Here is a 21,670-nt window from a genome sequence, read left to right as displayed (position 1 = left end):
GCCTACTATGCTCTGGTCTAAATTTTGCTGTCTAAACAATCCTCTGAAATAAGTGACTTTCTTGGTATACAATGTCTTTATATCCCTTATAAGGGGTCTGTTTGTTTCCCCTGACAATTTCTATCCCTCACTGCACAGTCTGAGCTGCCTTATGTGCTTTTTAACGGGTTTATCACCAGAGGGCATTAGCTAGATGTATCTTTGAATGTACGCCATATGCTTCCTTCATTTCCCTTTCTTGTTTTGCTTTTTCCAGGGCTTTTTTTAATCCTAGATCACTGGAAGCTCTTCAGATTGAACATCCAATACTTTCCAGCGTATGTGTGAGTTTTTTTAAAAAACCATCTTAACCATTTTTAAGTGTATAGCTCAGTGGTTTTAAGTGTATTTACACAGTTGTGCAACAGATCTCCAGAACTTTCTCATCTTACAAAATTGAAACCTTATACCCATTAAACAGCAACTCCCTCTTTCCCCCTTGGGTTTGACTTTACATTAAGGGATAACAATATATAGCAAGATAATTCTCTGGACTGCAATCAGGGAAGGAAACGGCTCCCAATTCCTAAGACCTAGTTTTATGTCAAGATGTGGATGCCAGGGTGGTTATCTTAAAATTAGAGGGAAAACTCATCCATAAGAAACAGTATCTCTTTGGATGCAATAGCCATTACACACACACACACACACACACACACACACACACAGAGGTTGAATGATGCTTGGCCTCCGAATCATCAGTATTTCAAACACAAAGCAACCATAGCCATGAATGATGGGCAGCATACAGGACCCAGATCTATTTTGTGGCAATTCCTAAATGCATTTGTAGTTACAACACCCGCTCCTCCTGGTGTTCTAACTTCGTGCAATTTCTATCTGTGAGGCAGCCCTAAATTTTTTCATTCCCAGAGGAAGCCTGCCATCTGTTCATCCAACTTGGAGTACATGGAGGGAGCAGCTGTAGTTTCTATCTGAATCTGAATGTGTATGTGTTAGTCATTAAGGAAAAACTTTGTGCTCCTTTATGTTTTGAGTCATAACTGTGCCATCAGTTGGTCCCAACAAAACTGTCAATGCCAATCCCAAGGGAGCAAGTTTAAGATCTGTTCCCAGCAATGCTAGCCTGGTGGATCTTGAACAGCTCACATAAAATCTCTTCTCTTTGTTTTCATCTAAAAATGGGAACTGCTTTTGAAAAACTCACCTTTTTCTTTGTTGAGAAATTGACTTCCTTCTTCATGGTCTCTGGGAGACCAGCTTATGTTGGGCTCCAAAGCAAAACTCTCCTTGAAGAGAGAGGCTAAGTTAAGGAACTGATACTTCCCTCTTTTGCTTTGTAAATTTCTCTGTTGCATGTGGAGGCCCTCTAAATTACTTACTTGACATTAATCTGTGCTCCAAATTGAGACCATTCTTTTCCAATATAGCCACTGAGCATGTAAAGACTTGAAGATCTGGCGAAAGATTTTAATGATGAGGATCTAGCAGAAGAGATATCTCTCTAAACCTATTTACTTTTTAAATCTTTCATTCTTTGTCTTCCATCATCTCTCTTGTAGTCCCTCTCCCACACCAATTCCTCATGCCAATCCATCGCAAGAGTTGAATGTGGGGGTCTCGGTGTGAAAGTTACAGGAAGGCAGATGTCATGGATATCAGCTTCCTCTTGGACCAACTAGCAGCCCCTTTTGTGTCTAATTTTCCTTTGCTTTCCTGGGCAGTTGCCCAGCGTAACCCACGTTGCCTGCAGCACAACCAAGGAATGAGCAGGAAAAGTTAGCAAAACATGAAGACGTATAGGATAGCAGAGAGTGGAGAAATATCAGTACTGAGAATATGCTAATCGTGGAGTGGGTGAGCTAGCACAGCTGAGAACCACATATATTTCCTAAAAGCAAACAGGGAGGACATTGTTTTCTTCTTAGATTTCATAACTCCCAGTTGTTTCTCACCACTCTCTCACACCACTACCCCTCAGCGTCCTTTGGGTGCTCTCACTTGACTTGGGCCTCTAAGTGTAGCAGATCTTAGGACTTCAGCCTGGGATTTTTGGGGGGAGCACATTTTACACTTATTTTGTTAGAAAATGTTTTCCTCTAACAAGCTTTTACATATCATTTATGTTCCAACGATTTATGCATTTTTTCCTCTCTCCAGCTTGGGTCTCTCTTCTAAATTTCAGATTCATATATACTACTGCTGACTTGATAGTCCCACCCAGGTACCTCACCAGCATTGCAAACTCAGCATGTTTGAAACTTGCTTACACCCTTTCATCGGCCCCTTTTGGCTCGTGCAATCTTTTTTTTTTTTTTTTTTTTGAGACAGAGTCTTGCTGTGTTGCCCGGGCTAAGTGAGTCCCGTGGCGTCAGCCTAGCTCACAGCAACCTCAAACTCCTGGGCTTAAGCGATCCTACTGCCTCAGCCTCCCCAGTAGCTGGGACTACAGGCATGCACCACCATGCCCAGCTAATTTTTCCTATATAGATTTTTAGCTGTCCAAATCATTTCTTTCTATTTTTGGTAGAGACGGTGTCTCACTCTTGCTCAGGCTGGTCTCGAACTCCTGACCTCGAGCGATCCACCCACCTCGGCCTCCCAGAGTGCTAGGATTACAGGCGTGAGCCACCGTGCCCGGCCCTGGCTTGTGCAATCTTAATAAATGCTAACTCCATCCACCTGGTTGCTTGTGCCAGAATCCCAGGAGTCATTCTTTTTCTTTATTTCCTCTTTTAAATCAGTAATGTAAAGTTTACTCCAGCTATAATGCAAGCTTCTCAGGCACGCCTCAGACTCCCTTGCTAAGACATTCTGTTGCACTTATCTGTCTGATTTAGGGACCTGTGGGATTTCTGGCACTAGGGCATCATCTGAATTTGGACCATGTCGCAGTGATAAAATGAATGGGATAACTTGGGAAGTAGTAAAAGTAAGAGCCCACTGTGATTCTAAGATGAATGCTCCCATTACTATTTAATGTTTGAGTGATAAATTAGAATCATTAGCATTTAAATATCATTTAAAACGTAACATTATGCTAATATTTGGATGATGAATGCTTGTTGTAAATGCAATATTATGTCAAAAAGAATATATTGCTTTGATAAGGGCTGTCACGGGGGCCTGTAATTGTGGCTTGCCAATCTGTCGCAGGCCAAACGGTTAAGTTTCTTATTAGGGGTTTTATTGCTACAGTCTGTGCTTGCTTTGATTTTTCATTCTCTCAGTGTGGATGTTTGGTGAAAATCGAGGGCAGTGGAGAGACTGTCCTTTCACCTCATACCGTCTTCACTGAGCACAACGGCCAAAGGGATGGCAGACTGGAGGATGGGTTGAGAGGTGAGTCAGAGCTGAGGGCAGTGAAGGGGAAGTGAAAATCTTTCTATTCTGGGAGTTGACCTCAACATTTCCCACCCTTGTTCCCTGTCCAGTCTCCACACGCAGCCCGTCACTTGCCCTGACAAAATAAGACGCAAACCCACCTAGTCCTCTCCACCCCACTGGCCTCCCTTGTCTTTCCCGGCACCACGGTAATAGTTATCTAGGGGGTCTTCCACGTTCTTTCTTTCCCACCTTGAGCTCATTCTCTACTCCACGGCCAAAGCGATCATGAAGCAAACTATAGGCATACTTGGAGAGATTGAGGGTTCAGGTCCAGCCCACTGCAAGAAGCAAATATTGCAATAAAGACAAACTTTTTGGTTTCCCAGTGCATATAAAAGTTATGCTTACACTATACTGTAGTCTATTATTCATAAGTATGCAATAGCATTATGTCTAAAAAAGCAGTGTACATGCTTTAAATAAAAAATGCTTTTTTGCTAAAAAATGCTAATGATCGTCTGAGCCGTTAGCAAGTCGTAATCTTTTTGCTGGTAAAGGGTCCTGCCTTGATGTTGGTGGCTGCTGACTGAGCAGGGTGGTGGCTGCTGAAGTCTGGGGTGGCTGTGGCAATTTCTTAAAATAAGATAACAATGAAATTTGCCACATCAATTGTGGCAATTTCCTTTCCCAAAAGATGTCTCTGTAGCATGTGATGTTGTTGGGTAGCATTTTACCTATAGTACAACTTCCTTCAAATTGGAGTCAATTCCCTCAAACCCTGCTACTGCTTTATCACCTAAATTTATGTGGTATTCTAAATTCATTGTTGTCATTTCAATAATGTTCACAGCATCTTCACCAGGAGTAGATTCCATCTCAAGAAACCACTTTCTTTGCTAGTTCATAAGAAGCACCTTCTCATGCACTAAAGTTTGATCATGAGATTGCACCAATTCAGTCCCATCTTTAAGCTCCACTTCTGATTCTAGCTCTCTCGCTATTTCCACTCCATCTGCAGTCACTTCCTCCACTAAAGCCTTGAACCCCTCAAAATCATCCATGATAGTTGCAACTAACTTCTTCCGAACTCCTGTTAATGTTGATATTTTCATCTCCTCGTGTGAATCACAAATGTTCTTAACAGCATCTAGCATGGTGAATCCTTTCCAGAAAGTTTTCAGTTTACTTTTCCCCGATCCATCAGAGAAATCACTATCCTATGGCAGTTATAACTTACAAAATGCGTTTCTTAAATAATAAGACTTGAAAATCAAAATTACTCCTTGATCCACAGGCTGCAGAATGGATGTTCCATTAGCAGGCATGAGAATAAAACATCAATGTCCTTGTATCTCTCCATCAGAGCTCTTGGGTGACCAGGTGTATTGCCAATGAGCAGTAATATTTGAAAGGAATCTTTTTTTCTGAGCAGTAACTTTCAACAATGGGCTTAAAATATTCAGTAAACTATGCTGTAAACAGATGAGCTGTCATTTAAGGTTTGTTGTTCCATTTATAGAGCACAAGCAGAGTAGGTTTAGCATAATTCTTGAAAGCCCCGGGATTTTCAAAATAGTAAATGAGCACCAACTTCAACTTAAAGTCACCAGCTGCCCTAACCCCTAATAAGAGAGTCAGCCTGTCCTTTGAAGCTTTCAAGATAGACATTGACTTCTTCTTTTTAGCCATGAAAGTCCTAGATAGCATCTTCTTCCAATAGAAGTCTATTTCATATAAACTGAAAATCTATTCTTTAGTGTTTTTACCTTAAGCTAAAGTGGTCTTAGCTAGATCTCCTGGAAAACTTCCTGCACCTTCTACATCAGCACTTGCTGCTTCACCTTGCTGCTGTTATGTTATGGAAATGGATTTTTTTTTTTTCTTTTTCCTCCAGCCACTTGAACCAACCTCTGCCAGCTTCCAAATTTTCTTCTGTAGCTTCCTCATCTTTCCAGCCTTCATAGAATTGAAGAGAGTTAGGCCCTTGCTCTGAACTAGGCTTTGGCTTAAGGGAATGTTGCAGCTGGTTTGATCTCCCCAGACCAATAAAACTTTCTCCATATCAGCAATAAGCCTGTTTTGCTTTCCTATCATTCGTGTGTTCCCTGGAGCAGCACCTTTAATTTCCTCAAGAACTTTTCCTTTGCATTCACAACATGGCTGTTTGTTGCAAGAGGCCTGGTGTTTAGCTTATCTTGGCTTTTGACATGCCTTCCTCACTAAACCTAATCATTTCTAGCTTTTGATTTAAAGTGAGAGATCGTGCCACTTGAATGAAAACTCAAACACTTAGAGGCCAATGTGGGGTTATTAATTGGCCTTATTTCAATATTGTTGTGTCTCAGGGAATAGGGAGGCTGGAGGAGAAGGAGGAGGATGAGGGAACAGCTGGTCGGTGTAGCAGTCAGAATATAAATAACATTTATCAATTCAGTTTGCCATCTGATATAGATGTGGTTCACGGTGACTCAAAGCAATTACAATAGTATCACCAAATCACAAAAAAGTTGGAAATGTTGCAAGAATTACCAAAATGTGACACACAGACACAAAGTGACACGTGCTGTTGGAAAAATGGTGCCAATAGACTTGTTTGATGTAGAGTTGCCACAAACCTTCAATTTGTGTGAAACATACTATCTGTGGAGCACAGTAAAGCCACTCGAAATAAGACAAGGTATGCAGGCCTGCCTGTATGTTTCCTCTTCTCACAACTCTCTGATGGCTTCCCCCGGAACTTCTGATGAAATCTGTATAGGACCCTTATGTGTCCTATAAAGGCATGCATGGCCCGACTCCTCCAGACTGCTCTGCTGTCACCCTCGCTTCTTCTCTTTACTCTGCAGCTTGCTTTATCGAGCACACCCAGGGCTTTCTACCCGCTGGCCTCAGGGCATGCTCTTCTCTCTGGCCGGAAGCTTTTCTCTTAGCGTCTTAGTCTCTCCAGCTAATTAACTCGCACTAATTGGCCCAGATCTAGGCTCAAATGTCACTTCCTCAGAGGGACATTTTACAAATTTATTGATCTAAATCGTCACCCTCTATTATTTTGTCACATAATACTGTTCCTTAAGAGCTTATGAACATTTTCAATTCTGTGTTCATTTATGTAATAACTATCTCTTCTACCAGCCAGTGAGCTTCGCAAGAGCAGTATCCACTTTGTTCCTATTAGCTTATGCCTAGCATGTAGCTGGTTGGCAGTAAATATTGTTGGAATAAAGGTAAGTATGATTGTTATCGTAAATTAAAATGCGTAGGTTTTCAGAAAATCTGACTGTTGGGGAGACCAAAATTATTTTTTGGAGAATTTATCACCTAAATTCCCATAGAAAAGACATTATTAGGTAGTGTGACAGATAATATATTCATTGAAAATTGATAAAACTTATGAAAATATTCATTAAATTGATACTAAAAACTTAATTTGGCTTTTTTAATCATAAAAAGTAATACTTGTGCAACTGGTACGTTGAACAGGCAGGTCTCTTGGGATGTACTCAAAGAGCATATTTATTTTGTTATTTCCCACTGTCTGTTTAAAATGTATTCTGTGGAGGAAGTCCTGCCCTGCCTCTGCTTATTTTTATGTAATAACAATAAAAAAAAATCATACAGCCACGACCACAGTTTCAATTCAGAAATTAAGATATCTCACCCCAAGTAATGATCCTGATTCTGAACTTGATTTAAGGTTAAAGTGTTCCTACTCTTGCTAGTGTTTTCCTTCAGGCAGGAGGGCAGGGAAGGAGAGGAGTCACCCTTCTCAAGTTGGGCTTCCATTCCTGTTTTCACCTTGCTAACCGTGGCTTTCTGTCTTTCCAGGATTGACGTGAACAGGTGGAGGACAGTTATAGAACTGTTTGGTATGACATAGTTACTTCTTAGTGAATATGGTGGGTATTTCCTTGTTCTCTGTCTATTCCTTAAGGATCACTCTCTTCCCCTCTCCACCCTCCTCTGTGCCCCAGGAAGTTGACTGTATCAGCTGGGTCCTCCAGGCTTGCTTGCTGCCTGGCTTCTAGAAGGTCATGGGGTGACAGAGCAGAGAGAAGTGAGGTGTTTATTTCCCCGTCTCCCCGTCTTCCAGGCTTCAGACTCGCAGTGGCTGTGCTTCCTCCCCAAGGCCCCAGATGCTATCAGGGGACGTCTTGCTGCATTCCGATAAATATCCCTTTTGACCTAGGTAGGGTGTTAGATTTCTTGTCACTAGCCCTGGGGGTTCTTCACCATTCTTGTTGGTTTTCATCACATTTTTGTCAATAATCCCTTAGCTAAACTCTTGTCCATTACCCTATTTGAAAGTGTCAGCTATGTCTTGCCGGCACCCTAATGGATCACATAATTCGTATCAGGAGGGGTCTCAGAAATAAGCTTGTAAAATTGGATTCTGGGATTGAACTTCTCACTTATTTGATGAAACATAATTTTTTTTGTCTAGGACAAGTAAGACGCTGGTAATCCACAGTACGTAGTGGCATCATGAGTACTCAAAGTATCACCACTAAGGACACAGGACAGGTGGAGGGCAAGGTGTTGGGAGATCAAGTTATTCAATTCTCCCAGCACCATTTATTGAATGAACCAAACTTTCTTTACCGATTGAAATGGTCTCCTTTACCATAAACTAAATTTTTTTACATACTAAGGTCCATTTCTGGGCTGTATATTCTGTTGTGTTTATTTGGATAAGTCTCATGAGATCACTTTATTTTACTGACACTTCATGTAAGTCAAAGACATAGCACTGACTCATAACAATAACAGCCTCTAGTTACACAGTGTTACTTTGTCCCAGGCACTATTCTAAGTGCTTTATATATATTAACTCACTTCATCTTCACAACCACTCTAGGGGTAGAAGCTCCTCTTATGTTTTGCAGATGAAAAATAAAGCACAGAGAAGGTCAGCGACTGGCCCCAGATTCCATAGCCGGAAAGCAGAAGAGCTGAGATTTGAACTTAGGAAGTCTGGATCCAGAGTCTGCACTCCTAACCACTATACCACACTACCTCTGAACATGAGGCAGTGAAAGCATTTCTTTTGGGGACTAGAAATATATAGCCCAGGTGCATGGCTCCTGATGATCTAAATTAATCATATAGAACTTAGATAGCCTAGAAAAATTGATAGTTACTATATCCCCTAGGCTGTCTCTTTCAATTATCACTTTCTCAAGGAACCTTCTAGTTACTGTCGGATTTTATCTGCGTCAGCCTAGCAAACCAAGTCCAAACCATTTTATACCTGCCCATCTTCTCTTCTGTTCGTATTATTGAGTTACCCAAATAAATTCAATTTTTTTCCTACTGCTGGCTTCTCACAAATTGTGACTGGCGTCTGTATTTCTGTGCAGGTTGAAGGCACTGCTAGATTATCCTTGCATTATTATCACAGATCACAGATTGCATTGAAGGAGGCCATGATGAGACATAAACAGGGCTCCTGTGGACTTGGCAGAACTCTTCCATTTCCTGGTCTATAAAACCAGGATGAGAACAACTGACTCATAGTGTTGGGGGGAATATTAGATTAAATAAGATCATGTATGTGGGAGCAATTAATAGTGCCTGCCATGTGGTAGGCATTCAAGTAATGTTAGTTGAATCTGAATCACTGTAGGCTGTGGTTATTACATGGCTAAGACTGAGGCAGAGAGGAGATCAGGAGTGATAGATATATCACTAGAGAGAGAGAGAGAGAGAGAGAGCAATTTCTATAGTCCAGACACTGTGCTTGGTGGTTACAGGCACGTATTAAGTAAGTACTTTTATAAGATGACTTCCCTATGTGCTATAAGACCTAAAATTAAGGTCCAATATTGTGTGCTGCCTTGACATGTGGTGAAATCAAGGGGCTGGGCAGTCTTGAATGTCCTAAACACAAATTCTCCTCCCCACTCTGCCCTTGTGGATAAGGTCCCTAACCCAAACAACCCTCCTAATCCAATGGACCACGGGCAGTGCCTACTTATCCCTGAATACAGGGTTGCAGTCCCTGACAGCCTGCAGATTTATTAAAAAAACCAATCACATCCTCTTGCAGGAAACAGGGGTCAGTTCAACCCCTGGGTACTACAAAGCCTGCCTCCCACAGCCCTCAGTTGTTCCCTCTGCTCTTTTATTGGTACATATGTATAATTGTATATTTGGTTTATGGCATAAAATGTTTTCCATTCATCACTTAAATACTAGACCAGATTACTTTTTGCAAACAAGAACATATGCATAGAACACATAAAATACGATGCCACAATTCATAGTATATGAAATGGCATGGGTTCTTCATTTTTAAATTTTTCTTAATAAGCACATACTATAAAAATTAGCTGTTATATTATCGATTTGTTATAGAAAGGCAACAAGAAATAATACGTTGAATTCAGGTTATTACTAGGAGTGAGAATTGAAACAATATATTAGGAGTTAGCAATTGGTAAATATGCCATTAAACTTTTCAAAAACTGAAAATGTCACTTCACCGGTGGACGAGTATTACTACTTTAAACAAGGAAATATATTAGTGTCCAGAAAGCTCATCTGTGGACTTTTTAGGACTGAAGAACTTTGATTATTTCCACTAGTTTTCTAGTAAGTTTCACTGGGAAAAATGTCTGACTCAGGAGAAGGGGGGAAAGAGACAGAGGATTGGTTGCAAAGTGCTCTAACAACAGCAAGCCAGATACTGCCCATGGAGAAGGACAGGAGGGGAAGGAGAAAAGCAGAAGGAGAACGCTGGAGGAAATCAAATCTTATTTTCTCCAGGAGGCCTGACCTCAGTGAAGATCCAAGGCAGAGGCCCCGGAGGAGTCCATCCGTCCCCGGGAGACTGTGCATATTAGATTGGCCTTATGCTTAGCAGTCGGGCCTCGATGCTAATTTATTTCTCTTGACCTTCTCATGTGATTCTTGTCAGCCTGGCCCTCATTTGTTAAGCTTGCTTTAATTGTGCATAATGGCTCATTATTTTTTATAAAGGAAGCAGCAAAGGAAACAATTATGCAAATGAATGAGATGTGTTGTTCACTAAGAGTTGTGGGCTAATTGGGCACTGGTACAAAAACACCATTGCCAAACACGCTGCCAAGAAGAACCCCACCAATCCTGATTCCAGATTCAGTACATCAGGCTCTACGGGATAAAAGTAAAGCCCCTGATTAAGATAAAATGCCGGCAGAATGCAGCCTAGGCCAGCGCTCTTCTTTGGCAAAGTTGAAGGCTTATCTAAGTTGGGGAAGACAAAGCTGCTTCCAGCAGCATCTCCTTTGTAGTTTGGTCTTTAGTTGTTGCCGAATGGGAAGAATTTGTGTGTTGACCCTGGTAGTCTTTCCTCTGGTCTCTCCTCTGGACTGTCTTGTTTATCCACTCATTTTGCCTGCTTAATTCAACCTAGTTAAAGTCTTTACCCACAAGGCTCTGTGTAGTTGGGCTCCTTCACCCCTCAACCAATGTCACCTCCTGTCTCCCCACCCTCACTGCACAGTGTGACCCTCATTTCTGATTTATTAGATTAGGTCAGGCATAGATATCAGATGCTTCCGTGTTACCTTGCGTTTCTCCCTTAGGGCATTTATATTTGAAATTAATTGGGGCTGTAAAATGATCTAAGCCACCTTGGTCGGTTCCAATTATTACATATCACCCAGAACTCACAACCATCAGGGATATTATACTGAAGGCAGGTTTCAAAACAGATTCTGCGTGACAGATGCCATCAAGCGGGCACAAAAACTATCACGCACCCTGCTCTGTTGGCTCAATGAAATCCTAGCTTTCTGTCTTTGTAAGCACCCAGACAGCCTTTAATTAAAGGCTTCATTTGAGGCATATGTGAAAATATTCTAGTAACAACATTCAGCTAAATTTGTAATCAGGATCAAATACTGGCTAAATGGTAGGACATAGGACCAGAAGAAACATTGAGGCCTAGAACACCATTTCGAAAGATAAAAGGCTGTTGGATTTGCATTTGTTTATTGCAAGGGTGGGAGTGCCTATACAATATTTTCAGTCATTCCATACAACTGGAAGACCATTTATTTGATCAAAGAAAAACCTATAATATCCATTGCACTAAGTAGCAAACCTGCTGTTCATCAGGTATTACCGTAACTGTAGCCTTATGGTAGCTGCCTCTGGACTGTAGATTTTGATGAGTCTCTCAAATGCTATCTAACCATCCTTGGAATGTGTATTTCTCATTACGGTAGTTCAGATATTGATCAACCACCCCTAGGATATAAATTAGAATGCCTACCTATTTATTACACAGTCTATAAAGTCTTTAAAGTAAATTGCAACAATACAGTAGTTGTTAAATTTGTGGGTTAATGTCTGGTTTATGTTCTGGAATGGAAGCCCCGTGGAGCGGGAGGTAATTTATTCACATCACATACCCAGACGGTTCCAGACCTGGAGCAGGTGACCCAGAAGCATTTTTGGAATAAATGGAGATCATCTGCCATCCTCTCTCCTTTTCTTCCCAATGCTCCCCTTGCTGCTCATTTTCTTCTATTACTCTTCCGTCTTGTCTGTCTTTGTTACTCTCTTGTCATCGTCCCCCTTCTCTTTCTCTTCTTATTTGAGTAGGAAAAATCACGTGGCTTTTTAAGAATTCTGGCTGTATTTCCCACTGTGGATGCACTAGGGTGTTCGAAGACTTGCTTTGTCCTAATTTAGTCACCTGGAGGCTTTATACTTTCTTGGTTTCCTCGTCTGTGGAAGAGGGACTGCAGTAACTCCCACTTGAGAGCTCGGATGTGTGGAGATGCCTCTCGTGCTTGTCTCCTCCCTTCCCCTTCTAATTTGGCCCTAGGCCTGTTTCAAACAACTGTGATCACTTGAACTTCCTTAGCCCTGATGCCGTTCCTTTCTTTCCCCTACTGGCTTTCTCTTCTACCTGGGTTCTAGTAGGTGAGCCAGTCCATCTCTTTCAGCTTTTGTTTTCCTATCTGTAAGTGGGGCTTATGACGTCACCTTCACATAGATACGATCATAAGGACAAAATGAGATTAGCACATGTGGAAGACACTTGGCCCAGACCAATGCTCAGCAAATTAGAAGGGAATGGAATGTTCCTTTCTAACCAATTATAACATCAGACTTCAACCAGGATCTGCCCTTCCTGACCTATGGATCTGAGATTTATTGTAGGAGTGAGACCCTATACGATTGGGGGGAGGCTTAGAGAAGTGAAAGTTTGAAGGGTGAGTTGGAGATCAGAGACGATATCAACCAATCTGGAAGCCAGGCGCATGCAGCCGCCACAGCGAGACCAAGGGAGAGCTGGTGGGAGGTCTGTGGGGAGCTATTGCCTGCCTGGATCCTCAGCCGCACGTCTGTTAGCGGGCCTGGGATCCCTGTCAAACAGCAGGGCGAGTGGTCAGGAAGACGCTGACCTTGAGAGGAGGTGGGTGGACCCCTGTGGCAGCTGCCTCTGTCTGTCACTGCGTCCAGATGTGATGATGTTCTGAGAATAAGGAATGCTTCTTCATCCCCACCTTCCAGATCCATGCGAGTTCCACTTTTGACCAGACTAACTCTGTACAGTATTCTGTACAGGTGTAAGGATTCTGGGAAATGTAGTCTTGGCTTTACCCAGTTGACTCAGAACAAAACACCATACCAGTATTTTCCATTTTACACTTATCTCCTTTTGGCTTTGATTTAAACTTCTTCCTCATGCTTCCCACCCCGCCAGGAATTCCAAAGATTACCCTTTAACTATGATCTTAAGTTTATAGAGTTATATAAAGCAATGTTCTAAAGAGGTCAGTCCCCTACTTCACACTTGAAATGCAACCTCATATCATTGAAGGATTTTGATATAATTGTATATTAGTTTCCTTAAAAATGGGAAAGGGAGATTTTACTGATTATCATTTGGGTTTAAGTTTCAAATAGGCAGTAGCACTTCCCGTATCCAGGCTCTTTACGGTGTATTCATTGGTTTGTAATTTGTCCCTCCCACTAGATTTTGGGGTTTCCTGACACTAGAAACCCTGCTTCTCTTGACATCACTTGGGACTCTGGCATGAGAGGCCTGGGCATTTTTGAACCTGTGCTTCTATACCTCCAGTGATTAAAAAGTGAATAATAAGTACCGTCTCCCATCTGTTGAGGAGAAATTAAATGTTAAACTTATTGGGTCCTTAAAAATTTTTAATAAAATTTGCTTCCTTTACTTGAGGCTAATGGCGCAACTGTGACACTGCCTACTTCAGACTTTCAGTGTAGTTTTAAAAGCACTAATCCCCTTCCTCGTTAAGCATTTGGGAAGGAAAGATGAATAAGATGCTGGCATTGCTCTTGAGGAATTTAAAATCCAGTGTATTTGTGGAGGGGTGGGCAGACAACAGATAACTTTGGACTCTGGAGTAAAAACACGGCCAATTCTTGGGGAGGAGTGAGATGCCTTCAGCTGTTAGCCTTCTAAGATTTCATTAGGCAAAGGAAGTGGGCAGGGTGTTTATTCTCGATAGAGCAAACTCAAGGAGATCTGAATGTTTAATTAATCTTTTAAAAGTCCTGGTTGAGTGAACTGAGAAGCTTAGTTTTTATTTTAACAAACTGAAATCTGCCAAGAATAGATACAAGAAAAGAGAGAGCGCAAGCAGAAAAGAATGAGTTTGTGATCACAAAAGGCGAATTGTTAAGGGGTGGGGGGTGAAGTTTATTTTTAGCATCTCCATTTATCCCCTGGGGGCCTCTAACCCCCTCTGCACTCAGGACTCAGCGACCTTATGCCACCCGTGGCTGTTCCCCTACTGTAATGCCACACCTTGGGCTGATTCTCTTTCCCCCATGGAACCTCCCTGTTGTCTGAGTCTGTCCAGGCTGCTGTAACACAATGCCATGGACCAGGTAGCTTAGACACAATAGAGATTTATTTCCAGCAGTTCTAGCAGCTGAGAAGTCCAAGCTCAAGGCCCTGGCAAACTTGGTGTCTGGTGGAGGCCAGCTTCCTCCTAGGTGGCAGTCTTCTCTGTGCACTCACGGAGTAGAAGCAGCGAGAAATCTCTCTGGAGCCTCTTTTCTAAGGGCACCAATCCCATTCCTGAGGTCTCTGCCTCTATGACCTAATCATTTCCCAAAGCCTCCCCCCATACCATCACCTGGGGGGTGATAATTTCAACGTATGGATTGGGGTGGGGGTGGGGGACAACACATCCACATTGTAGCACCTATCTTCATCTTCTTCTTTTGGGGCTCATTTGTTTGTTAGACTACGCTTTACCCAGACACTCACTGTCATCATTCAAATGTTTTATATTTTAGAGTTCCTTAAAGTTTGCTAAGTGCTTATAAGTATGTCATATCATTTGACTTACTAAAATGGATTAATATGTTAATGTTAGTCCCTGTAGGTAACACATTGATACATTAACTCCTGCAAATAGTACTATACTCCCCCAAATATCTTAGATTTGCATAAGTCTTTATACTTGGCAAAGTGTTTTGACATCTGTCATTGAAGAGTCTCTAGAGTAGTGGGAGTTGGGTATTGGGGTAGACTGGACAGGGAGCTATCTTAAGGATAGCTTAAGGTGGAGGAAATCTTGGTCCTTATATACTTCCCAAGACAGAATAACTAAAGGCCCCACAACACATCCTTCTTTCGTTAGCCCAGGGGTGGTCATAATGCTATGCTCAACAGAGATGTTTTTCTCTGAGCATTCAGAGTTAGGATTAGAGCAGAGGTCAGAGATCATAAAACCATATAAAGCACAACAGGATATTTAAAAAATATGTATTAATACAATCCCTCTCCTAGGCAGCTATCATTGGCAGCTTAGTTACTATGCTCATGTTGCCAAGGGCCTGCAGACAGGCTGCTGCGATTTTCCATTTTCCTGCTCAATTCAGAAGACACTCTAGTTTTAGACATAGTTTGAGCACCAAACAGTGGCTGTCAGGGCCCCATTTTATCAATATTTTACATCAAAATAGTATTTCCAGGACTTCCTGGTTCTTCTGCTATAAAATCACTCCCTGAGATGTTTCTGCTTCAGGTCCACATGGGCTCCCAACACTTGTGATTGTCCCAGCAGTTTATTGAAAAGTCCTCAGAAAGAGTGGCAATTTTGCAGGAGAAAGCAACGGCCATTTTATCCCTATGCATTTCATATATTTGCAATGTAAGATTAATTAGAGACATCAGAGAAATTCTGTTGTATCCCTAACCAAAATATTTTAAAAGTGTTGCTTGTGTCAAAAGACCCCATGGGTCCGCTGTTCTGTTGACGTTTGGTTCATCTGCATTACTGCGTTCATGGTAGGCTTGGATTTCAAAACTCCGCAATCACTTCTCCAGACACAGACAGATTTTGCTTCAGCCCATGTAGGGAATGAGAATAAATGGCAGAAGCAGGATTTATTTAAACATTTAGGCCTTCCCTCCTTCCCACACCTCCGTTTGCCCAGGGGAGGGTGCAGGAGCACACGCTGCCTTCAGATTCTTGGCGGAAAGTGTGGAGAGCCTCGGAGGTAGAGTGAGAACGTCTGAGCAGTTATGACAAGTGCATGCACAAGTGGCAGGTGCTCCTCACAAATTCTTGAGTGGAAGCTGTCCTTAAAGCTGCTTTGTGTCAGGGTAGTTTAGAAACTCTGAAGCGGAAGGGTCTGGGGGCACAGGAGTCTAACCTGCCTGTCCCAGCTGCCATCTCCTTGGCTAGGTGGCCATTCTTTCCCTCTCTGTCTTTCCTCAAACGTTTTTTTTGAACTGTAACTGCACATTCAAGTCCTGCCAAAGCTTAACACATGGTTTTTACTTGATATTACTGCCTCGAGATCAGCTGCAAGGGCAGGGATGGTAGCTTTTCTCATTAACCTTCCTCTTATAAGATTCCCCCACAATACTGGAGGAGCTTCTCCCAGAATTGATCATATGAAGCAAGTGGATCCCCATGGTGCCCGGAGTTGTCTATGGTGGATGTCCTTGTGTGCCACCCAGACCCCCTCCGGTCCGTTCATGCAGTCCCCCAGCTGGTGGGAGTGCTGGTGGTGGACAGCTCCCAGCCAAGTTCCCTTTCCATGGGCTGGAGAGAGTCATCTTCCCAAAGTTATGCTGTTGTTGGGCAGGGAGACAAGGGAACCTGTGATACTCACCCACTGGAGACAAAGCTAAAGGGTCACCAGACCCAAAGCCTCTTGTAGGATTGGCTGAGACTTTGCTGCAACTGCCCTGTGGTTCCAGTTCCCCCTCTGCCTAGTCCCCCTTCCCTCCCTCTCAGGTGCAATCCCCAGATGGCTCCCCACGAAGCCTCCTCGACACACATTTCCATTTCCGAATATGATTCTTAGGTTTTTGACCTGTGGCAGGTTTGTGCCAATTTCTATCCCACTGGAAATATATGAAGTAATAGTTTCATTAAGGCATTTCTGGTATTGGATACTTTGGTTTTTAAAATTGGGAGTTTATTTTTTGTTGTCTAAATTTGTTATGCAAAATGGTACATCCGTTTTATTTAGAATTATAAAAATTACTAGCAAGGTTGAAAATATTCTTTCATGTTCATTTATGAGTTGAACTTTTTCTTTTGTAAGATGACTGGAGGCATGAATATTTTTGGAATTGGTGTTTTTATATCATCCAGACCCAATAATATTTCTTTTTCACCTTCCCTTCTTCGTTCATATGGTGCATGGCAGAAGACTTTGAAGTATGCTGTTTACTGTCAGTGTTTGATACTTTTCTGTCCTTCAATCTCCCGAATTCCTAGAAGGGCCAGTTAATGAAACTGGGCTGAATATCGGGTTGGAAATACGCTAAATATAAATAGGATTTTTATTAAAGGGCCATAAACATACTTCGTGACTTCTCTGTTTGTTTAAGCTCCTTAGGCTGTGACCTCAAGGCTGGGCTGTTTTCTCTGGATGCAGAGCCACATAGTTCAGGACTGGATTTGCAGACCCAGCACTCAGTATCCACGGCCCGTGTTGGGATCCTCTGCAGACGGACAAAAACTACAGCTTTCGTCTGACTTCTTAGAAAAGATTACACAGACTTAAGGATATTTGGAAGCCTTTTCAAAAGTCAAAAACACTTTGATATCACTCCAAAATACTACTGACATTTAAAAACTTGATTATGCAAAGAACTTCATCTCTGGGGCATGGAATTACCTCCTGCCAAAAATAGCTCACTTGAGACCTGGAATCTTTTCCTAGCTCTGAGAGAAGCGATGTTAGGAGGATTAGTGGAACAGGCCAGAATCTCTGTTTTGAGCAAAGACATCAGATGTGATAAACGGTATATTTAGAAACAGGCACCACCTGACTTGGGATGGTTTAACTTGAGAGGTTTAATGTTTATAGGCTTATCATAAGTAGGACTTTCACCATAATGAACAAACTTTGTATTTATGATTGCCTACTAGCTGAAACTGATGTGCTCTTAGAATAAAGTCAGCATAAATAATTAGCAATAACACATTGCGAGGTGCTGATTTGAGAGGTAGAAGAAATTTGTTGATATGGATTCATGACTGGCTGCAAAACATACTCCCAGACTAAGCTATACATTTTGGCAAAGACAGCGTCTCTTTTTGAAACTCGTGTGAACAGAGATTGAGAAGCCATTAAGAGAAGGTGATAGATGGAATAAAGGATGGTTTGACCACTCAGAAAGAGAACTGGCTGGGAAATTATCAGATTTCAGGGGAAGCTAAAAAACCTGGTATAAAGACATGTAAGGCTTCTCTAGAAAAGTTGGCTGAAGTCTTTGAACTTGAAAGCTTCTATTCAGGATGGGTGTTTAATGTTTTTGAAAAGGGAGCAGGAGATTACTGTAAGAGAAATCACCTTGGAGACTCCTCCTTAGAATTGACTGTTCATGCTGACTAGCTCATCAGTGGATAATTTTGCCCCAGGTGATTTATTATAAATATCGAACATTTCCAGGTCCCTAGAACAATAAAAACTGCTGATTCTGACTACTCAGAAATCTAGTAGGGAAAGAAGGCATCATCAGTCCATTGGACTCACATTTTCAGGAACTAAACAATTAACCTATCCCCCTTATCCCCCAAATGTGATGTAGATTTATGTCATGTATTTGGTTTTACATACTAAATGTATGTTTGTCAAAATGTGTATCCAAAGTGTGAGGGTTTTTCTCTTCATGCTCATTTGGCATTTTAATCATGTGAAATGTGTTTTCAGGAACAAAATGCCAATTTATAAAACTTTACTCTTTTAGCTGTTATCCAGAAACTTTATTGTAAATCATGTGTTAACAATATCTGCGTTTCTAATTCCAGTTTGGCATTCCTTGTGAGGCACAGAGTAAGGAAAAGAAGAGTCGAGCGTTAGTGTTTATCGAGCACTATGCATAAAGGATCTCACTTCGTTTTCATAAACGACACTGCCAAGTAAATATTATCATCTATATTTTTTTAGGTGAGGAATCTCAGGCTCAGTGAAATCGAATAATGTGCCCAAGACCACGAAAGCCAGTAACTGGGGAACTGAGACTTCACTGTAGGTTTACTTTCACACGCTGCTTTGCCAATAATCTAGCCAACAGCAAGGTAAGGATATGGCATGAAATTATTAATTTGAAAGTAAACATTGTGACTTTTACTTCTTTTTATCCTAAAGTATGCCTGCTCAGGGCTGGGCACAGAGCAGATGACTGGCAGGGGTGTGTGAAGAACTGACTAAGCATGAACTTGGGACCTTTAGCCCCAGGCTCCAGGGTCCAACTATCAAGCTCAAATCCCAGATTCACCACTAACCAGATTTGTAACCTTGGACACATCACAGTTACTTCCTCGTCCTGCCTCAGTTTCCTCAGATGGTAAAATGAGGATAATATTAATAATACCTATCTTTTAGGGTATTGTGAGGATTGAGTTGATCCTAGCAAAACACTTAGAGTAGTGTCTGTCACATAATACGGGCTCTGTGAAGATGAACTTTTATTATGATGAATCAGATTCCACAACACTGTGGCTGTGTTCAACCTGGGTAAGCCTCAGTTTCCTCACCTGTAAAATGGGGAAAATAATTTACCTTACATGTCTATTTTATTTAGCAACAACATGCTTTTAGAGTCTTTGCTCAGTGCCAGGTACTGTTCCAAGCATGCGATAGGTATTATTTCATTTTAACTTTTGTAACAGTCTAATAAGGAAGATACCATTGTGATCCCCATGTTATAGATGAAGAAACTGAGGAAACAAGAAGTTAAATAATTTTTTTCAAGATCATACAACTGGTAATTAGCTGAGCTAAGATTCAAACCCAGATACACTAGCTCCAGAGTCTAGGTGTGTGATGACTATTCTATGCTGCAGATCTAATGAAATAATACTTGCACAGAATCTGCCCAGTCCCTGACATATAGCAGAAGCTTAGTAGATGTCAGCTCCTCTCCTGTCTTTTCAATACATACCATTTGAAATTCTCCTGAAATGCAAAACGATATGAATTTATCAGCTGGCCTACGTGCTTTCCAAAAATGCCCAAGTTTGTGTAACAGTGGCGTCCCTGGGCTCTTTGAGGGCACCCAGAAAAATGTGAACACACCTGTCTCTGATTAGGGCCATCTTGGATCATCTTTTCTGTTGACACCTTGGCGTTTCAGGTGGCAAGGCATCAACATGCCCTCGTGCACGAGCAGTGATATTTTGTGGAGCAGCTGTCAGTTTGGAGCAGAACAGCTGGAGGGCAGAGCTGATGTTTTTAATGATAGCGAACAAGCCAGGGAAGTAAGGCAGCCAAAGGGATCGTGTCTGACAGCAGCACACATTCCCTGAGCTGCTGTTCAGGGCTCGTTGATGGGGATGCTGTAAGAATTTTAGGAAGACAATTCTGTGCGGTGCAGGATTGCCCTGAGCGAATCAGTCTGGACTATTTTATACATTGTAGCATTTGCAGCATCCTTGACTCCCACATCCTAAGTGCCAGTAAATCCACCGATCTCAGTGACAACTAAAAAACAAGCCCCAAATAGGCTGCCGCATTTTGCTGCCCTGGGGAAAGATGCAGTATCATCACCTCTGTTGGGAACTGCGCCCTGTGGGGTCCTTGGGGTTTACAAAGCCAGCATCTCACATTGGCTGGCAGCTCAAAATTGGGGGGAGGGGACCCCAACATCAGCACACCTGAGAGCTTAATACAAATGCAGAATCTCAGGCCCCACCCCAGATCTGTGAATTAGAATCTGCATTTTAACAAGATACTGGACAGAACATGGGCTTTGAGGTAAGAAGGGCTGGGGTTGAAATCCAGATTCTGCGTCTTACTAGCTGTGTAACCAAAGAAATGTCACTTAACCTGAGCCTCAGTTTCCTGCTCTCTAAAAAGATCTAAACACCTTCCTTATGGTGTTGGCATTCAACAAATGTCATTTCCCTTCTCTTCTTCAGCCTTGCGTCAGAGAACACAGTCAGGAAAACCAGTTTAGCTCTTTGGGTATCATTAGGGAATTATTACCATAGGGTAGGCTCTTAATAAAGAAAGATCATTATTCTCTCTCTGTTTCTCTCTTTCTTTCCACAGTTAGAGACATACACATATCAAGTTCCGGCTGGAGTGTTGCTGGGGCATGACAACCACTGGGAGAAGAGCTGATCTGGGAGTGACCAGGGTTGGAAAGCCCAGTACCCCTAGCTCAAACGGGGCAGTTAGAAGGAGCAAATTAAATTTCCCAGAGGAAATCCGGGACTGATGGCAAAGGATGGATCTGCAAAGGGAGAGTTCAGAGAGCAGATCCGGGCCCAGGAAGTTGATTAGGCAGATGGTGGGGGCATGAGAATCGGAGACATCTGGGAAGAAGGAAGAGGGGAATAAACTTGTCAGGACAGCTCAGATCCTTTGGCTCCATCCTCTTCTGTGCTCCCAGTGTACCCTGCACGTTGCTGTCTACCAAGGTACCCGACACTTTCTACAGAATCATAGGTTGGACTTTTATTATTAGATTGAAAGCATTTTAAGGGTGAGTGTTATTAGAGGGGCTTTGTCTTGTTTCATTGTTTCGCTTAGACATTGCATGCAATGTCTAAGAAAGTATATAGAATGTATAAATAAATATTGTTTGTTGAATGAATCAATGCATGAATGTTTTGCTTCCAACGCTACAATGTCCATCACTGTCCATTCCTTAGGGAAATCCATGGGGCCTATTAACAGAGCAAACATTGAGACTCTCTGCAAGCAAACGCATCTCGGTTGGTTTCAACTCCCATGTGCCTCTGAGCAGGCCACAGCCCAGATTTCCCACGACACCCTCTCTTCTTGCCTCTAGTGTCTCAAGCACAGAGTAAAAAAGGCAAGAGGGAAAGGATATAAAGCTATGGGAATCTTCAGCCTAACGGTTCTCCTCTGCTCATGGTTTTGG

The 21,670-nt window shown here is 42.1% G+C and overlaps 1 long non-coding RNA gene across 1 annotated transcript; it reads left to right on the top strand.

Moving 5' to 3' along the window:
• Positions 1–287: 287 nt before the first annotated feature.
• LOC123624725 lies at positions 288–21,310 on the top strand. The gene is made up of 4 exons (XR_006730188.1): positions 288–323; positions 7,153–7,223; positions 18,727–18,857; positions 20,833–21,310. It is a non-coding gene; the product is annotated as an uncharacterized LOC123624725 (long non-coding RNA).
• The last annotated feature ends 360 nt before the right edge of the window (positions 21,311–21,670 follow it).

Source organism: Lemur catta, chromosome 19, assembly GCF_020740605.2.
Source record: "Lemur catta isolate mLemCat1 chromosome 19, mLemCat1.pri, whole genome shotgun sequence".
Lineage (NCBI taxonomy): Eukaryota > Metazoa > Chordata > Mammalia > Primates > Lemuridae > Lemur > Lemur catta.
Note: the sequence above shows the minus strand (reverse complement) of the source record. Positions and strands in the feature narration are given on the sequence as shown.